This window comes from Mesocricetus auratus, unplaced genomic scaffold (assembly GCF_017639785.1).
Source record: "Mesocricetus auratus isolate SY011 unplaced genomic scaffold, BCM_Maur_2.0 Super-Scaffold_100003, whole genome shotgun sequence".
Taxonomy (NCBI): domain Eukaryota; kingdom Metazoa; phylum Chordata; class Mammalia; order Rodentia; family Cricetidae; genus Mesocricetus; species Mesocricetus auratus.
This window is the reverse complement of record NW_024429188.1, coordinates 51,698,713-51,707,238: the sequence shown is the minus strand read 5'-3', so window position 1 is coordinate 51,707,238 and position 8,526 is coordinate 51,698,713.

Sequence of the window (8,526 nt, the reverse complement as noted above, 5' to 3'; positions counted from 1 at the left end):
GATACTTTTTTCTCCAGTAGCTTGGATGGACACTTATAACTAAGACCAGCAAAAAGAAAAGATGGTATACAGAAATAGCGATTCCAAACTCCGGGGGAAGCTGCAAAGAATAATTTGGGGCTGTCTCCCTGACAGCATGCCTAGGATGAGGTTTACTATTGTTTTAATAATGCTACTAGGTTATGTCCCACATTGCAATTTATAGGCTACTTTTCTATCTGCTACTGACTATGAAACTTAGAACTTTGCTATTCAGTAGACAAAAAAATCAGGTTTTTAATGGTGCTGTGTTACTTGGGCCAGATAATAAAGAATGGCAACTTAGAGATTTCCCAATAACTAAAACCATGACACAAATCACAGGATACAATGTTACTGCACTTATGATATTTTTCTGAGGAGAGAAGTTGTCTCTGATATCTATGGGTATATTAGTGGTTAGGTGATAGAGAAATTAGGTTTTGAAAATGTTAAAAAATATTGTTATTTATTTTGTGAACTATACCCTATTGATTGTCCAATACTATTTATCGTTTTCTGAACTAAAGAACATTTTAAACTAGATACAAGACTGTATAGCTCTAGAGTATCTCCAAGCCTCTCTACAAGCTAGACATGATGGTTCTACTAAATTTGTCCCAGTATAAGAGCTGAATAAAATTTGGGGGATTTTTCATTTATTTTCCCTATAGCTGATTGGCAGAACAAAACGGGAACTTGTGTTCTCATTAGTATTATCACCACTCAATTTATTCAATAAATATTTACTGGGTGACTAATATCTGAAGAGCACTTTGAAGGTACTGAGGACAGGGAAGTAAACAAAACACCATTATTTACTTGCAGCATAATGCTTACCTTGTGGTTGGAGAGTATGAGAAACAAACAGGAAAAATAAGTGAATCACAGTGAGTGCTAAAGAGAAAGATGAAACGTGGACAAAATATAGGTTATATGTATAAGAGTTATAATCATAGATAGGGTTTCAGAATCTCAGTGAAGGACATGATGGAGCAATAAATACTAAGGAAATTAAGGAAAAGGGAGAAGTGGAGAAAAACAAGATGATTTTGAGTCTGGCAAAATAGGATTCATTTAGCAAAGATACACAAAGTTAACTTAATTAGTTCAGACCAGTCTTCCTGGCATGGAAATAGTCCTTGAAAAATGATGGGAGACGCTAAATGATGTCTTTGAGCTGTGGGCACATATGGAACCCACACGAGTGAGAACTGACCACCTGAGAAAAGTGAATGTCTAAGTCTAAATGAAAACAAGGCATCTGAATTAGAGCAGGAAGGGCACAAGGAGAGAGTTAGGATACTTAGGTGTAGGCCATGAACTTGGTTTGTAATGGGACAACATTCTTCCTCCCTGGATCTGAGTACCCTCATAGCATTCCCATTTTATAGCTCCTTCCTCTCCATCCGTTAAGACACAGCTGGAGTCTTTGCCTGTCTATGATAGCTACATCCACACACTGGGTCCTGTCCACCATCACAGTACTTGAATTATATTCCCCATTCAGTCACTTCATCTTTGTTTGGGTCTCTCATTGATTCATGTATAGATGTCTGTGTTCTTTCAGCTAGCACACTTTTATTTTTGCTTTTTTGAGACAGAGTCACTTTGCATTGCCCTTTCTGTTCTGGAACTCACTCTGTAGACCAGGCTGGCCTCTCCAGTGCTGGGATCAAAGGCATTCACTGCAGCCAGCTAGCATACTTTTAACATAGCCTTCTAGCCTTCTAACTGGTTTTCTTGTTCCAATTCCTTCTTGCCCCTTTTATACTCCAGTCTCAAGAACAGTGCCTAGTATTCCTTTGAAGATACAAGTTATGTTATACTACTTTCTGTGAGCAAACCTTGCAGTAGTTCTCAGACTCACTCTGAATAAGATCCAGGCATATGATGTCCCACAAGGGTCTTCTGTTACTCTGTTCTTCTATTATTCTGCTCCAGACACAGCAATCTCTGTGAACAGTTCTAACATGCAATTTCACAGCACTTCTTTTTTTGTTATTGTTTGTGTTTTTTTCTTTTAAGACTGTTTATCATGTCTGTTGATTTTCCATTTCTTTTTTCCTCAATGTATGTTTTTATTTAAATTAGAAAATGCATACTTCACATGTCAATCCCAGCTCCCTCTCCCACCCTCTCCTCCCTTGTTCCTCCACCAGCTCCCCCCAATCTCCCACCCAATCCCCACATCATTTCCCAGGGAAGGTGAGGCCCTCCTTGGGGGATCTCCAGAGTCTGTCATTTCATCCAGGGCAGGACCTAGGCCCTTCCCCATGTGTCCAGGCTGACAGAGCATCCCTCCATGTGGAATGGGCTCCAAGAGTTCATTCATACACCATGGTAAACACTGATCTACTATCTAAGGCCCCAGAGATTTCTGAGGCCTCCTCACTGACACTACATTCATGGAGTCTGGATCAGTCCCCTGTTGGCCTCTCAGCCATCAGTCTTCACAGCACTTCATACTTTTTATCACCCTGGAGTTATTTCCCTCGGACATGTACCTTGCTGGATCTCTCACATCTTTCATGTCTTTAATCAAACATTACTTTATAAAAAAAGACTTTTCCTAATTATCCCATATAACTGCAATGACATTCCATACAACCTCCTTTCCTTCTTGATTGCATTTTTTTCTGTTCCATTGCACTCACTGATATGGTATACCTTTGTTTATTGATTATAGTTCATCTTCCCCATTTAGAATGTATGGAGTTAGAGAATGGGGATCTTGTTTTGTTCAGTGCTACATTCCCGGATTCCAGAAGAGTGTTTATTGCATAATAAACAAAATTCAGTTGTATAATAAATGTCTTAAGGAAAAACTTGGTTCAAGTCTTCCATTCATATTCCTCATTCTAGACACACTTGTCTTAATTAAACAATGGAATTTGAGGTAGAAAGGGCCCCTAGAGATCTTGTATCTGTTTCTCTCGTGTGATAGCGGAAGGATTGGGAGAGGGGTAATGTCAGAGGGCATTTAGCAAGCTGTGGGTAGTCAGAATAAACATTCAAGTCATGTGAGTCTAGATCCAAAGTATTTTCTGCTATACTATGTTAGGCATACAAATCCATATTATTCCCCAACTACAAGGTGAAACTCAAGGCATTATCTGTCTGGGCCTGTAAGCTCTGAGGAGAGGAAGTAGGAGAACGTTACTTTTCCATACAGTTTCCCTTAATGTTTTTTTCACTATTTTTAGAGGCCAATAGACACTGAAGCGAGTATTCCCTGACCACTTCAACTGTTATACTATAAAAAACACCATTTTGATTCTTTCTTTTATTTTTAATATTATAATATAATGGCATAATTTCCTCCCAAACCTTCCTGTATATCCCTTCTTGCTTTTCTTCAAATTCACGGTCTCTCTCTCTCTCTCTCTCTCTCTCTCTCTCTCTCTCTCTCTCTCTCTCTCTCTCTCTCTCTCTCTCTCTCTGTATGTGTGTGTGTGCACATGTGTGCACGTGTGCACATGCCTAGGAAATCTAAACACAATTTTCTAACATATTAATGAGTCTATCTTTGGGGCTTAGACCTGTGCTATGCATTGGGGCCTTGAAGGTTTCATTGCTGATTCCTGTTTTTTAAGAGTGCTCTAGGACTGGCAAAATGGCTCAGAGGTAAAGGTACCTGCCACCAAGCATGAAGGCCTACATTCAATGCCTGGAACTTATACAGTGGAAAAAGAGAACACATTCCCACAATGTTGTTCCCTGACTTCCACAAGTGTGCTACAAAACTTGTATATGCATGTGTGAATGTGTGTGTCCATGTGCACTTGCACATGCATGCAGACACACACAAATATGTATCTATTTTTTAAAGTAGTCTGAATCAGGGGAGTGCCAGCATATAATCCCACTGCTGGAGAGTCTGGGAAATAGAACCTTCATCCAGCGACTGATGAAAGCAGAGGCAGATACCCACAGACAAACACTGAACTGAACTTCTGGAATCCAGTGTCAGAAAGGGAGAACTGATGGGCAAAGGAGTTAAGACTGGGCTGGTTTAACCCACAGAAACAGTTGAGCTGAGCAAGGGGGAGCTCTTGGACACCAGATAGATGGCTGTGTGGAAAGCATGGGACTTACCCAGACCCCCTGAAAGTGGATGTCAGTGAGGAGGCATAGGTAAACTATGGGGCCTTGGGTAGCATTTATTCCTGGCGTACAAGTAGACTTTGAGTGCCCATGTCACATTGTGGGATGCTCTCTCAGCTGGGATTCTTGGGAGGAGGGCCTATGCCCTGCCTTGAATTAAATGACAGTTACTGGAGATCCACCATGGAGGGCCTCACCCTCCCTAGGGATCGGGGTGGAGATTGGGTGGGAGACTGGGGGACCTGGTAGGGAGGGCAGGGGAGGAGAGGAGAGAGAGGGAGCTGGGATTGACATGTGAAACAAGCTTGTTTCTAACTTAAATAAAAAAAATAAAAAAGTAGTCTGACAGTAGAGGCAAGGTTCACACGCTTGAGGCAAATGGCTGCCAATTTATGAAGTACAGACAGGAAGTGCTGGTTAAGAATAGTGACTGACACTGAATGTATTACAGAGGAAAGAATAAATCTTTGCATCTAGTTCAGGCAGTATTGTTGCTGATGTGGTGTGTTTCTTCATTTAGAAGTGGTCACTTGCACCTATGGACCTGATCCCCTATCTCCATAGTTCTCTAAGGAAAGATGTTTTGGAGGCAGTTTTAGACACTTGGTTCCTACTCTAATGCACTTACATGGGGTCTGCTTTCAGGTTAGTCTATGCTTACTGAGTGCTCTGAGACTATCAGGCACTGAGCTGGGTTAGTATAAAACAAGAGTCAAATACAGTACTGTCATTTGACTCTGGCACACCAGTGTTGAATAGGACAGTAATGCACAAAGGTTTGTAAATTAAAATTATTTTAATGAGTTTATTGGCCAGGCATAGGGGGACACACCTGTAACTTGAGTACCTACAAGGCTGAGACAGAATTAAGTCCGGATAACAAAGAGACACCCTGTCTCAAAAAAAGTTGTTTATTTCTATTACCCTTATTTAAAAAGGAGATTTGAAATGGCAAACATAGTACATTCTGCTTATGAACAAATTGTTATGAGAGGCTAGATGAGAAGTAATGGTGTGGAAAGTCAGCCAAAACTTTCCAGACTAGAAGACACTGGATTGAACTTGGAGGCTGATTCAGAGTTTTCTAGGGACTACGGGGCTGGGAGTATGAGTGGGGGTGTTCTTCCAGATGACAAATGGAATAGCATACAAAGGTGTTCTTTCTCTAGAGTAGGAATGGTAAATGCCTGACATGATCACTGCTCTCAGTAACTACCCTGCTCTTGGCAGCAACTGCTAATCAGACATGATGTTCTTTCCCACTCAAACTGGACTTGCAATCCTCAACACAGCATACCACAGCACTCCAAATGGCTACTTGCAGCCAACTTGAATTGATTCATGAGGTGAAACATACTTGCCATCCTTGGCTGATTTGTGATGCTTTTAAAATGACAGATTTTCAGGAAACCAAATCTTGTTGGGAATCTATGTTTCTAAACATACTGACTACTCCTCCATTTCTCCCAGCCCACGATTCTGATCTGTTGAGTTCATGGAGTTTCTGTGGTTTATTATGTTACTAAGTTTACAGTCTTCTACAGTGAGAAGTTTTAAATCTGAGTAGTGCTCTGCATTTTAGAAAGCTGCCTTTGGCAACAGCATAATGAAGTCTGTAGGACAGAAAGAAAGACTGGTGGCAGGGACGCTACTTTATATGCAGCTGTGGTATTAGAGGCAAGAGATGAGTGTGTGGGAGAAGAGGGTAAGTTAGAAACTTTAATGAAGGCAGATGTTGGAGATACAGGAAGAGTCAGAACCCAGGTTCTTTGAGGGAGCATGAAAGAGAAGGAAACAAATCCTAGGTTCAACCGGGAGGCTGCCATATGGGTGGAATTTGAGCCAGGAGACTATGTTTGAAGGTCAATTAGCACTCGCAACTGAGAAGAAACGGAAAAAAGCCATTTATGACCTCTAGACCAGGAAGAGCAAAGATGTGAAAGTGGAAAAGTCACAGAGCTTGTATGAAATGCAGTGACTAGTTGGATTTGGCAGGCTTTACACTGGCATTCCCATCATCACCTATGTTCCCAGATGACGTCTCTCACGATCCAGCCTGCAGGTGCTATGGAAACAAACTGGTGTTAATATCAACTGAAGAGTGGTTGAATGAGAAAGGTCTCTCTTCTGCAAGAACGCTGTTGTAGTGCAGGTTCTGGGACTATTGGTGCCTACAGTTCTGGACTGTTCCTACTGTCATTTGCCAACCTTGAACACTGTGGAAGGAGGAGCACTGAAGGACAAAATCTTGGACTGTCTAATGGAGAGAAGAGAATAGGCCTATAGCAACAACAACAGCATCCCACAGTGGGGTTGGGGGGCATCCGTATGTACAATGGCAATCTGCAGTGCTCTGAAGAAACCCCCATCTAGGCCAAGGCCAAAAGGGTTATGATTTTTAAGAAGCACTTCAATTACATCATACATTAACTCAACCTTTTTACAAGATGAGGCATTCCCTAAATGCTTACTAACACATTTTGGTTCCCCACCTGGACTCATGGTAAGGTCTCATGGTTTTACCACCATGGCCTCTACCACATCCGTGTATGCTCAATTTAACAACGACAAAACGACAACATTGCAGCATTCTTATGAAAATAAGGTGAACTTGTACATTTTCTAAAAGAATTCCATGGACCCCAGAGTCACATTTTGAAAACCACCAGTTCTGAAAATTGTTTTTAATTTTGCAATTATACAATAAACACATTGATATTACTCAGCAAATATTCACCTCAAACATCATTCTCTCAGTCTGGTTTAAAGGCGAAATAGATGTTGCACTATACAGGACAAATATATCTGGTAGATTCTGTTAAAGTTAAAAATATGGACCCTGAAAATGTGGTCCATTGGGGTCAATGATTAGGTATCTAGTTTTCATGAAAATGTGTGCAGTCTTTTCTTTGAAATAAAAATATTGGCAGATGAGGAGGTGGCTCAGTAAACACTCTGAGGGAAAGGAGGTGGATAAGTCAGTAAAGTACTTTGGCACAAGCATGAAGACCAGAATTAGGAACCCCAGCACCCATGTAAAAGGCAGGGTGTAGTGGTATACACCTGTGACCCCAGCTAGGGAGGCAAAGACAGGAGGATGAATCCCTGGGGCTTGCAGTCCAGAGAGATTAGTGGAATCAGGGAGTTCCCACTTCAGTGAGACACCATGTCCCAAAAACTAAGGTGTAGAGTAATTGAGGAAGACCTCCTAACTTGACCTTTGGTTTCCACATACCTGTGCACACATACACAGACATGCACATGAACATGTATACACACTAAACCAAAAGCTTAACAAGACTATTCCACAATATTAAGTTTTCACCTAAAGAGAATCCTATATTCTACACTTTGAAAAGTGTAATTTTACCTTGTTTCTGTACTTAAACACTGTACTATTACAGACTTAAACTCTTTTTCAACTTCTTATTGAGCTAACAATGCTTTTCAACACCCGAGAAATGAAAATAAAAATACATACCCACCAGAAAAGTGGAAAAGCACTTTATGGGCAACTGTTCTATTTGCATTTTTCTGCTAGGCCAACAGGATGCAGAGGATGAGAAGACACAAGCCCTGTCCTTAAAAAAGTCAGTTTTCTGAGAAAGACGGACCTCTGCACATAGTCACAAGTCAATAAAATAAGTGATAGCAGAAGAATGTATTGCCATGTGGATATTTAGAAGGAAGGAGCTACTTGTCCAAAGAGGCATCAGAGTGTGAGGATCAGAGTTTCCATCTGTCACAACAGTTTGATTTCTAGGAGACAATCACATTCTTGGAGCTAGGACAGAAGAAAGGATTGGATGCATACATTTGAAGGGCCTTCCTGGAAATGTCTTTTTCCCCCCTCTGAGGCATGGCTTCTCTGTGTAGCCCTGACAGTACTGAAACCTGCTGTGTAACACCAGGTTGGCCTCAAACTCACAGAGCTCCGCCTACCTCTGTCTCCTGAGTGCTGGCTCTGGAAATGTCTATGTGGTACTCTGATTGCAATTAATTGACCACATTTGTGGTAGTCATCATGACACTCTTAGCATTTGCGTGCTGGGTTCACTGAGACCCATGGCTCATGCCAGCAATTTCTTCACTGACTTTTGGTATCAGGTTTGGTGTAGAGCATTGGATGCTGGTCTAGCAGACTGAACTGAGACATACACAGCTATTCTGCATGTGTCTCGAGCTGAAAGGTCAAGTTCTTGAGCCACCAGAAATTTTAGTAAGAATAGGGCTGGGCATCATTTGACCCACCAGTGGCAGGGGAACTTAATTGGTTAACACTTGACTTTAGTTTTTGGAGGGTCTTCTGATGCTTTGCAAGGCATTCCAAATTTACTATACAGTAGAAGATAATATAGAGAAGTAACTATTGATAAACAACTCATTGCGATGTATTCTAGA